This window comes from Vanessa tameamea, chromosome 14 (genome assembly GCF_037043105.1).
Source record: "Vanessa tameamea isolate UH-Manoa-2023 chromosome 14, ilVanTame1 primary haplotype, whole genome shotgun sequence".
Classification (NCBI taxonomy): domain Eukaryota; kingdom Metazoa; phylum Arthropoda; class Insecta; order Lepidoptera; family Nymphalidae; genus Vanessa; species Vanessa tameamea.
The window spans coordinates 12152501-12165744 of NC_087322.1; the positions used below are offsets into that span (position 1 = coordinate 12152501).

Here is a 13244-nt window from a genome sequence, read left to right on the forward strand (position 1 = left end):
CGCTGTAAGTGATGTTTCATTTCTGGCGTTGGAAACGAAGCTTGTTGCAGCTGTCATGTTTTTTACCATCTGATTATTTTTGTTGGTAAGATATTTTGAAGATATGACGAGTTAAAATTAAATAAAGAAATTCAAAATTATTTAATATGTATCGATAAAAAGGTTAAAAAAAAGTATTTAGTGATCATATCGCGAATAAACTATGTATGTTATAAATATAAATATGTGTAGCTAAACAACAATAATTAGTGTTGTAATTGTGTTCTGTTTTGAAGAGTGAGTGAGGCCTCACAGTCACAATGTACGTAACTCCTTAGTTCCCTAAAATTTGCCAAGTATTTGTAACAAATTTATCTTAAAACGCTAATATTTTTTGAATGTTGTGATCATTTACCATCATTCATTGGCAGTCTGCCTATCTATTACAAATAAATAAAAATAATAATTATAATATATCATAATTAACATTTATATAACGGAGGTTATCAAATTCGTTCCATCTCATTGGATAAGATATCATAGCAAACTAAAGATAAAAACATTTTTAATAATTCATTTATTTTTCCAATCGTCAAAGTAGGAATACGTAATTATAGTCTCTCGCCTCGATCCACCTACTTCATCCAAGCGTGCTAAGACAATATTTTCAACCTTTTAAGTATCACAATAAAGCAATAGACGGGGTCTGAGACATACATATATATATATGTATATTCCCAAAACACAGAATTCGGAATTGCCTTTTTTCTAACAAAAATCCAATCAAGGTTTTTTGCGAAACGGATGCTCTTAGGGGCATTAAAATATTATGAATATTCAATATCTTTTTACAAAGGGTTTCGGTTTGAGACAATTTCAGCCATTGTGACGGTTTATATTGTTTAACAATATTAAGTCATTTTGATGGCAAGGGAATTAACAAAGTGGTTATTAGGGGCTCGTAATTATATTTTAGTTTATTTTTCGTTATAGTACAGAAAAGTAATACTTCTTATTATTTATTTTTTATTTATTTAAAAAGCTACTTTAACAATATACGTATTGATATAAAAATTTACTCAACATTCACAAATTTAAAATTTTTTACAGGAAAAGAAATAAATTACTAATATTAATAAAGCTTGTTTAAAGCTGTTTTAGTATGTTATAATTTATTCTAAAATTGTATTCCGAAAATTGATAAGTTTTTCTAAAAGCACGATGTGGATCGTGATTTCGATATTTCATTACATTTAGCAAATGGTTTAAATAGGAGATTGTATATTAAATATTTTATTTTGTATGATTTTTTAAATCTTTTTAGACTATTTAGAATTTATGCCAACATTTTTCACTGTGGGTTGATTTCTAAAAGGATCTAAAAATTGTATAATATTCTTACGTACGATACGTACTTATATGATTGTGAAGCCATGTATCTCGTATATTAAACAATGAGAAGTCCCCCTGGCTAAGTTTCAGCCTTGCTATTATCAAGCATTAGAGATATAACATTGGATATACATACATATACAGATATAACTATATGTAATGTATGCAAGTATACATGAACTCTTACTTACAAATGGATCGGGCGGCGAAACAATGTTTGCGTGATTTTCAAACTACTAACTTCGTCTCCGTTTGAAGAACTAAGTGAAAAAAAATTTCGTCGGCTCAGAATTTTATATAAAGCCTGCCATCTGCAGCCGCTGTAACAACCGAGGCATTTAAGCAACGATACATTGTATAAATGTTAAAATTATTTTACTTGGTGATAGAGCTTTCAGCAAGCATGTTTGGGTAGGTTACCCAGTCAGTCACAAGGGACATCTTATTTCCATGGGTGGTAGTGTATTGGCGAACTAAGGTATGGTTAAAATTTCTTAGGGAGTCAATGTCTACGGGCATTTTTTTATCAGGGGATAATTATATCAAGAGAAATTATAACACTATATGAGAAACAATATATCAGTAACTGTTATGATGTCTATAGATATACTGTTCCAGAAATTGTTAATTTTTGACGTCATTTGAACGGTATAAACTGACTGACTCTTCCTCTGTATCTGCTCAAAATCATACAACTCTTCTGCTTGGCAGAATGTGCAGGAAAAATGTATTTAAACGAACACAATATTCTCATTTTGACTTAGTTAATGAACTTAGTAAATATGCAAGTTGCGGTGACCCGACATGTCAGGACAAAGTTTGAGAGGTTAGTGGGATCAGACCGCTTCCACAACTAATAGTTTGACTTGTTGATATACGGGAAAAGATTATATAGGTATACTATAGTCAGATTTAGTTTAAGAAATATACATTTTTGTATTATATTTAAGTGTGATAATTAAATATCGTTGGAGTACTTTTAGAACTGGATCATTTTTACAGCAATTAAAACGGAATTCTTCAGGACCAAAACAATGATTTTATGATACTGATGTTACATACGTTTAACCTCTTGAATTCGATTAATTAAAAAATAAATATTTTTTATTAAAATTGCTAGAAAAAGCATTCGTTGTCTCCTTTGGCCGTATATTATAATTATAATAAAGCCTTTTCCAAAATGCATTTCCATTTTTTGGTATAAGTTTAATGTAAATTAGTTTAGTATTAATTTAGTTTTCCAGTCAGTCAATACAAAAAACGCCTTCTCGTTTGTTAATATAAATGAATGTCAATTTTGAAATACCTAAGATTTATGGAAAAGAATAACTATTGAGCTTTTGTCGATGCTTCTGGTAGAATCAACATTCTTAAAGCCTATTTTTGATTTTATTTTCCTTATACTAAAATTTCTTAACAAATAATCATGACATAACATTGAAGTGTTCTTGGTTAAATATTAAAAGATATTATAAAACGACGCCGATCAAAATAGGTGGATCATGTATGAGGATAAAATATGAGATAAATTTAAAAGTAATATCAACCCGTTACGAGGTTGTGAGACGTTGAATTCCCTCCTCACCGGTAACGCACCAAAGATGCTTTCTTTGACCTTTTCGATACGATTTTCAAAGATTTGACGCAAAATACTTGTACATTATAAAAAATCAGTGTATGCAGAATTCCATTTATTTTGCTGGATATACCTAGATAGATCAACTGGCAAGTTGGCCACTTAATGGCAAGTGGTCATCAGTCATTGGCACTGTACCTTACATTGCCAAGGCGCCAATATTCACATTAGATTTCAAGGATTTCCCAAGTGTTTTAAGATATGAAATAAAAACTACATGATCTATACACACATACATAATAGTATTTAAAACACTCGAATATTAAAAATATATTTGTAAAATTCAAAACAAAAACGATAATTCTCTATCAAACCGAAAAGTGGAACGTTGTCACAATATAATTGTGATATAGAAAATCGGTTCTATTGTTAACTTTAATGGATTTTAAAAATATTGGCCATACATAACATTCGATATATACATAGTAGAACCAAGTTGCCTGATACATAAACAACATTTCATATCATTCGGATGTTTTCCCCATAAGCTCATAGCTAAAGTTAAAAGTTGTTGAGTTATAGGTTTGGAGGGTATTCCACTATGCTACTTCGATTCGTGTTGGTAGACATCTACAGGCTCTCACCCGGCTAATGATTATATACCAAAAGAGGTGGAAGGTATCTGGGTATATTCAGCAATATTTAGTATAGTTGTGTTTCGGTTGATAAGGTGAGTGAACCAGTTTAACTACAGGTCTTATGTCCCTTATCCTTAGTTTCCAAGGTTGGTGGTGTATTGATAATATGAAGAATAAGTAATATTTATCACAAAACGGATCTTTATGGGTCCTTTTGCCAGTCCTTCTACCGATATTATATATAAAAAAGTTTCATGCCGGTTGCTCAAAGGAAAATATTGAAATTTTGATGTGTCAGTATTTTAGAATTACTATTAGAATATTTGAGAAAATATATTCGGGTATCTGCAAATGGTTGGGACAGGCATCTATTGAGATTCCGTAAGGGCGTGCTTGCGATACGGTCTAAATATGGGTGAATAGTTGGTTATTGAATTGGCTGGCGCGGGCCCAGTTGGCCGAGGTCGTATTCCATCTGTTATTATTGAGATACTAGATATTGCGAAATAGAAAACGACCCTGACATCATTTTTACACTTATTTGTGCAGACCGAAGATGTTACAGTCATCCTTGCCGTAGCCAAATATGCTAATATATTTTCTCTATTTGTTTGCGATAAATATATGTATTACTATATCTCTTGATAATGATTTATAAGAACCAATATAGAAAAGTGGTTGGAGTACGTGAATCTTGATCGAAGGTCGCTGGTCTTCATTTGTATTAATTATATCATTTATCTGGTGCTCGCCCTTAAAAGAGAATATTGTGAGGAAACCTGCGCGTATCAAGTGAGTCAAAGACTCATCAATCTAGTTTGTACCAGCGTGATGGAATAAGCTAGAAACTGGAGCTGACTCCAGAGAAAAGCAGGCTCTCGTCCAGCTGTGGGAAATTTTCTGGCTTATTTATTTTAATTTACGTGTGCGCGCGTGTGTTTATGTTCACTCAATAGTCAGGGGCCATCTGAAAGTCAGTGTTGTGCATTAGCACAGCATATACTGAGATGAACCCCTTGCTACCTACACTGTATTCCTTGAATTTAATTATTTTCTTGTGTACAATCGTTGTAATGTATGTGTAACAAAAATAAATGGTTTAAATGGCTTTTACGTATATTTAATCAATTTATAATTATAAAAATCTTCTACGTTTAATTACTAAATCCATGAATAAATATGTTTCAGCGTAAACAAATAAAAATAGGCGATTATTATCCCTAGTAAAAACAAATGCTCGTTCAATAATTCCATTATTTCTAAGCTTGTTCGGATACGAAATCGGCTTTCTCACGATCACGATGGGAAAATCTATTACACAAACAACAGGATGCAGCCATCGACGAAACTTTCCGAACAACCGGCGTCTTGTAATCCCCGCCTTATGAAATTCAATGAGCACTTGCCTTAAAACATATACGACCTCGTACCCTAATCCCTTACCATGCATAAGTCCTATACAACTACATTTCCTACTTTATATGATACATTGCTGACTTGATTCTGCTATTGAAAATCACTCGCTCCGTTGGTGAGGCAATGGATGGAAAGGTTAAGCAAGTGTATGTTTTATAAATTACTGAGAATGATAAGTGAACTACGGATACTTGAAAGTTCGAGTCCTCGTGCTGAGGATAAATTCTTAACAACTAAAATATTCAATTTACCACGTATCGTGAATTTGATGACTGAAAGTAGTGGAAGGTGTCGAAGGAGGTCCTAATGCCATTCCAAAAGTGATCCTCCGTCATACAAACATCAACCAGCTATCCAATCGTTTCCGAGTGAATATATTTTGTAAAAAAAGATCAAAAACTTTTCCTAGACGTTACACAAAGCATCGTTTTACACAAATTTTACCCTGAAATTGAACTCCCATTACGTTTAAAAACATTGCAATTCAAAAACAAATAGCATGTTTTGTGTAAAATTAAATTAAATCTTAGAACTCCATAATTGAAATTGGCAATTTGAATACTTTAAGGATATTATGTACTAAATGCTTGTAGCTGTATGTACTCATAGATTTATTAAGAAAATAATGAAAATTATTATTCAAATAGAATTAATTGTTAGAAGGAATTAGAACATTCATAGATTCCTTTTTTTTATGATATCGGTAGGCGGACGAGCAAATGGGCCACCTGATGGTAAGTGGACACCACCACCCAAAGACAATAGCGTTGTAAGAAATATTAACCATTCCTTACATCACCAATGCGCCACCAACCTGAGCATCTAAGATGTTACGTCCCTTGTACCTGTAGTTATATTATTATTAATTATGGTATTAATTCACTTGGTGTTAGGGTTAGTACAAGAACGTCTAGAACAGAGTTATTATATATCCTACTGCCAAGTAGACATACTTAGTATTGTTGTGTTCCGGTTTGAAAGGTGAGTGAGCTAGTGTAACTACATGCAGGAGGGACTTAACATCTCAGTTCCCTAGGGTAGGTGGTGCATTTGCGATGTATGGTATAGGTTAAAATATCTTACGGCGCCAATGTGAATCAGGTAGACATTTGCCCTACCTACGGTATAAAAAAAAAATATTTATGTTTATCGGCATTTTATATTCCATTACCAATTTAATTAAAAGCAACTTTATCAATTTAATTAAGATAACCAACTTACTTATACTGAACCCAACGCTAATCATTAACAAAAAAGAGATTCCAGAAAAGGCACACAAAAATATATTATATATGTATACTAGCCACTCGCCCCGGCCTGATACTAAATATACTGCAGTGTCTTACAACGTTTACAGTTTTTCAGACATTAGACAATGCAAACCGCTATGTCCCTGCGTTTTAAATCTGTAATATATTCGCAAATATTCATTTAAATTACATGCTGTAAAGGACTGTATTGATCTATATTAAATGCACAATGTATTTAAGGTACTTAATTGGATAAGGATTAATGCTGTATTGTTAAAATCGCTTCGAAAATATGCCATTATTTCTCGTAAAAAGTAAGGGATAAAATATGCTTATTGTGGGCTATCCCTTAAAGATATACGTATACCATCGTGGACTTTTTGAAGACCTTTTTAAGGTGTACAATACTGTAGGACATTATTTTGATCTATCTCGTAGGGTTCAGCCAGCGTTTGCAATGTAAGCGCAAATAACTGTGTTTATTTACGACATCACTTTAGAAACCTTTAAAATTATTAGCGTTTCTCTACTATATTGTGCATTATACATATAAACCTTCCTCTTGAATCAATCTATCTATTGAAAAAACTGCATCAAAATCCGTTGTGTAATTTTAAAGATCAAAGCATACACAGGGACAAGCAGCGGTAAGCGACTTTGTTTTATACTATTTAATGATGATACATTATGTGAATTTCTCGTTATCATGAAGTGGTTTAATTTTTAATAAAAATATCATATCGTAATCCAGCATTATTTTTTATCACTTCCAGTACTATCTTATCTGCTGTAAACTATAGTATTAAGGAGCCGGGTATGATTTATTGGGGTCTTAGATATTTTTACCATCAAATCGAAATGGCTAGATGCTTGTGGAATTACAATTTACAGCCGAAATAAATAACTTTTTCTTATTCCATTCAAGACATGTATCATATTTAAAGTCAGACTGTAGTCGAGAAATTTAATATTAAGGAGAAATATTGCAAGAAGCCGAAGTGACCCAGTGGTTAGAACTCAGGCAAGCACCTCTGCACTGTGCTGCATTATATTTATAAATCAGTTGTAAGAAAATATATGATTCCGTGACTGATAAAATCTGGTATAATCTGACAAATTTTTAGCTTATGTATAATATTTAGCTTTACCCGCGCAAATTTCATAGAATCTTACTTATAGCACACAGACCGTATCCCCGATTTTGCTACCCCGAAACTCAAACTATCTCCATACCAAAATTCATCCAAATCGGTTGAGAGGTTTAAGCGTGAAGGGGTTCCAGTGAGTTACTTTCGCATTCATATATAAGGTTTATTTATATATAATGTGCACATATTATGTAGTACATATATATTAGACTATAATAAAAAAAACAATTAAAAATTGCAGGAACCACATAAAAAAACTCACCCTATCTCTAACACACGCATATATACAAATATACATTTATATACAATGAACAAAACAGTTATTGCTGTAGCCTAAATTACTTCTAACTACACCAGCTTTCTGCCAGTGAAAGTCCCGTCAAAATCGGTCCAACCCTTCCAGGGATTAGCCGGAAATAACCGACAGACAGACAAAAACTAAAAAATGTTATTTCGATATATGTACCGTGTATACATAGATATGCATTTAGTAAAAAGCGGTTATTTTAATATTACAAACAGATAGTCCAATTTTATTAGAGACAAATATAGATCTACCGGCCGACAACTGTATTGAAAACATCCCAGCGATAATCTGAGTTTACGTTCCGGCGCACCGCACCAACGAGCAAGACCCAAACGATTTCAGGTCTCGTCACTGATCGCATGTCAAATAATATTCTTAATTCATTACTTTAAATGCCTCGCACTTTTATCTGAAACTGATGTCTCTTTCGATGTTAATTCTTCTACTATTTAGTCTGAACCATTTTGCTTTGTGTATAGTGCCTCCTTAAATTCTACTTGTGTTGGTGAGCATTAGTGTGGAATATACAGTTGAACTGTAAGTCGTTCATAATTTAGTCTCATCTCTAATTACGTAAGTGCTTATAATATGTCCACGATGGTATATGTCTATCTCTTCGGCATAACCCACAATAACTATTTTTTTATCTTTTACTTTATACAAGAAATAATGGCTTATTTACGAAGTGATTTCAAGCAATACAGCATTAATCCTTATCCAATTAAGTACGTTAAATACGTTGAGCATTTAATATAAATCAATATAGCCCTTTACAGCATGTAATTTAAATGAATATTTTCGAAGATATTAAATTATATTAAATGTCATAATTTTGTAATTTGTTAAGTTGATTTTCGTATAGGATACATTTTATTGTTGAATAGCATCCAATTAGCTGTTTTAGTAAAGGTAGATGAATTTATTTTTTGTGCATTACACCTAAACCGAACTGCATTCATTCGTGAAATGTTGGAAGCCCTGCAGTGATACGCCATTTTGACAGGTGTATCTTTTAATTGCTATAATAATTATTTTTGATGATCGTGTTTTGAGATGTATTGAGTTTGTTCACACAACGAAGCTATTTATAATTTTTTGAATTCGGTGAAAAATTTCAATTGATTATTATTTGTAAAAATGTAGAAGATATAATTCTTATAAAACCGATTCGTACCGAAATATTTTAGTTTATTTTTTATGTAAGTACGAATGAAAATGTAGAGAAATACTAGTGTAATAAACCGTTCAAGGATAGATTTAGCGCACATTATGATGCAAATTTTGCCCCGTTTATATTGGCAGCCATCGAGCCGCACACAAGTGTAATGTTGTTCTATCTTTAACTGTTTTAATACTTCGATAAAAAAAATACGCATAGTACTTAATCATGTAATATAAGATGTATTTGATTATATAAAGAGTACTAATTACTTTGACTAGATGCAGTGCCGGCCTCAACTAATTAGGCGCCCTAGGCTGGACGGCGTCCTTTTATATGACCAGGTTCGGACTGGGAAGGTCAAAGGCCCTTCGAAAAAATTCTAACAATATACATAGAGTATTGAGTGTCTGCAGGATGGGAGGCAGGAGACTATAGATCTCGGCGTAACCCGAAATTTGGCGCCCTGGGCCGTCGCCCCCCCTAAAGCCGGCACTGACAAGATGTATGAACATAAGACGTTTTAATGGAATATATAAGTTTATAATGATGATGTCAGAAGGTTTTTTGGTTTGACACGTCCGTTGGTGCGATTAGGGGAAAGAACGACTCTTGCTGTGACGGCAAAAGGAAATATTACGCTCTCTTGTGATTTCGTCTGTGCACGACACATGCCTTTCGTCATGTGCGTGAATCGTGTGCTATATAACTTTGTTGAAATATATTTATTTTATTATCGAACCCTTATTTTTATTCTAAAATTATAAACTATTTCAATATCCATAACTTTCGATACTTTTCTGCCAGACCAGCGTCATTTTTTATATCGATTCAAAAACATATATGTTAATTATTATGTTAATATTTAATTGACAAAAAAGGTTATCTTTTTGACGATCATCTAATATTATTTACTATTTTCTGTGTTTTAAATCTTTAATTAAGAACATCTTCATTAATTGCTTGTCTTAAATCTATCTGAACGAATTATATAAAATCGTACTAAGTAGTAGTCATTCAATTTGCTCCTCAAAGCGCAGTAAGTTTTCAAGCAGGTCTTATATTTTATTCGGCGCCATAAATTCTCCAAACGTAGGCCGTAAAATGTTTATTGGTGGCTTAGAGATCAAGTTTCGTTGACATTTGCATGTCTCTCTTTGATAGTGACAAATGTACAAGCGGCTTTAAACTTTATTATAGGAGCGATAGCGTTTCAAATCGATTAAATTAAAGTGTTTTGGTTTTGGCCTAGGACTTCGTAATAGTTGGAAAAGTGATTTAATGAGCGAACTTATAGGATAAATTATTTACATTGAATGATAATAATTTATTTTACTTAACTCTTGTCCGAGATTAATTCGTGAAAATACATCTTAGCAGGGAAAGACTCGCATAAGCAGTTTTAATCAAAACCAAAATATTCTTTATTCAAGAAGATTCATAAGAGCACTCTTGAATCGTCATGATATAGTGTTGAATCAATATAAAGCTAGCACTGGTTCGGAAAGTAGATTCTACCGAGAAGAACCGGTTTTTAATCAAAAACTATTCAAATTATTTTAGTAAATATGTAAAAAATATATGTATTTATTATGTAATTGTATATTATGTAACACTACTACCGGTTTCTAAATACCGCGAGAATACAGCGCGGACATCAGCCTACACGTGGAAGTTTTTTTGCATGATGTTTTTCGCCGAGCGCAAACGCAAACTCAACACGACCTAAATAGTCTTACTAGCGGTGTTTGCCCAGTTTGAACGTAACAAACACAATGATCGGTTTTGATAAACTTCTTTAACCAGTGGTCACCTTATACAAACATCCACTTATCAATTAAAAATCTGTTATAAAATCTATTTATACATTTATATACAATAAAATAAGGAAATTTATTATATTTAACTAATTATTGTTGAATTATTTGTAGGTACCGTCCACTTCCCCAATATTTTACCGTTACACAGCAATAGTTAGTATAGTTGAGTTCCAGTTTCAGTTTGAAGGGTCAGTAAGCCCATGTAACTAAAGTCACAAGAATATAACACATTAGTTCCCAGTGTTGGTGACGCATTGTTGATCTGAAGAATGATTCTGAAAATATCGATGTCTACGGGCAGTGCTCACCAATAATTTTGATAACATTGTCCATTCATACCATGGCTCCGATCAAATGACCTCCGGATATACAACCAAATGACCTCTAGAACAGCGAGGCAGTTAGTTATGCAGCGTAATAATTACAACTCATTACACAACTTAAAATTTCTCTCTTTACAATGATTAAGCTTGTCCAGAACCGTTCCCGAGAGATTAATCACAGTTAGACGTCCAGTTCTAAGCGCTGGGGGTCTGCTTTAAAATTTACGTTCTAATTACCTCGCATTAAACTTTAAATGTAAAACTTTATTTCCGTTTTATTTGTTGAAATAATTAAGAAATAATTATAAGGCTATATGCAAGTCGAGTCGGGGTAAAACAACTCACTCATCAGATATTCTACTGCCAAACAGCAATCCTTGGTAGTGATGTGTTCCGGTTTGAAGGGAGCAACTGGAACTAAAGGCAAAAGAATCATAACGTCGTTGTGCCCAGTTTAGTGGCGTATTGTCGTTATGAGGAATGTTGAATATTACTTTAAATAAAAAAAGAATGTCGCGAGCAAAGGTTTTTGTTAGGGAGATGTTTTGGAGCGTGTAACACCACAACTCAGCGCAGAGGAATTCGTTTATGGGTGTTCTCGTGATATTCGTTCGTCAAGCAATTCATTCAGTATTGCTTGTTCGGATTAGACTTGCAGTCATTGGTTATTTATATATTTATTTTTATGATAAGTAAGCGAACTGGCAAGTGGCCACTACCGTCTATAGAAAATGACGACGTAAGAAACATTAACTATTCCTTACATCGCTCATGCGCCACCAACCTTGATAAGATGTTATGTCCCTTGCGCCTGTAGATACACTGGCTCACTCATTCTCTAAACTGGAACACAATAATAATGAGAACTGCTGTTTGGCGATAGAATCTCTGATGAAAGGGTGGTACCCAGGCGGACTTGCATAAAGCTCTATCACCAAGTATAATTATTAATGTGATCAATTTTCGGAGTCATCTTCACACATTTTGTTAACTCTATACGTAATGTCCAGAAACAGGGTTCTTCTTTCTCTTTGTGTGCTTCTTTACTGAAGGTGGTGCTTGTCCTGAAATGCTTTCATCGATGTGTCGACTAGCTTCCTCCACACCACTCTGTCCTTGGCTAGTCTCAGGGCAGTCGGCATATTGAGACCCGACTTTCCACTGCTGGGCTAAAGGCCTCTTCTCCCTTTGAGGAGAAGGTTAGGAGCATATTCCACCACGCTGCTCCAATGCGGGTTGGTGGAATACACATGTGGCAGAATTTTGTTGAAATTAGACACATGCAGGTTTCCTCACGATGTTTTCCTTCACCGCCGAGCACGAGATGAATTATAAACACAAATTAAGCACATGAAAATTCAGTGGTGCCTGCCTGGGTTTGAACCCGAAATCATCGGATAAGATGCACGCGTTCTAACCACTGGGCCATCTCGGCTCTCACAAAGTATACCATGAAGCTATTTAGTCATTGATAATTATAAAAAGGCACAAATTTTTGAGCGCTGTGACTTCAACACATTACACAATGTATTTTTAACTCAATCTCATTTACCTATTTTACCTCGGAGTGGATTAAACTTGAATGAATATAAAAAGAATATATATTTAATTTTTAATGACTTTGCATTAATTATAAAACTTTTTAAACAGAGCTTATATAAATGTTGGAAAACGCTTCATGATTTTAACATCCATTCATTAAATAGAATAATACTTCGTTAACAGATAAAATGAAATGCCATTTTTTTTTTAATTATCCAATAATAAATTTTATAATTCATTATAAAATAATTAATGAATAGTACCAACTTTACGTTGGTATGGTATGGTATGGCTGCGTGCCATACCATAATACAAACACAGCTAACACATACATATAACTACTCATGATTACAAACTGTATGTATGTAATCATGAGTACGTAAATTATGTTAGTAAATAAAACATTGCTGTATTTTATAACAGCTAATGTATATCCCAGAACCGGGACCAGGTCCTTTTAAAAAAGGTTTGGAGCTTATTTAGACGTTTCCCACTTTCCTCGTGATGTTTTCTTCAGCGACAAGCATGAGATGATTTATAAACAGAAATTAAACATACGAAAATTCGGTGTTACAATGGGTTTGAACCCGTATCGTCGTTTAAGATTCACCGGAGCCATCTTGGTTTTTTAACCTTATTATAAGATCTCTAAAACAACCCGTAATGAAGATAATCATTGTCGTATAGCTTAGAT

The 13244-nt window shown here is 33.3% G+C and overlaps 1 protein-coding gene across 1 annotated transcript in view; it reads right to left on the minus strand.

Annotated features, from left to right (window-relative positions):
- The window catches only part of LOC113395993 (myogenesis-regulating glycosidase), a 312246-nt gene that overhangs the window by 191089 nt on the left and 107913 nt on the right, over positions 1-13244 (minus strand). The gene's annotated exons all lie outside the window — the stretch shown is intronic.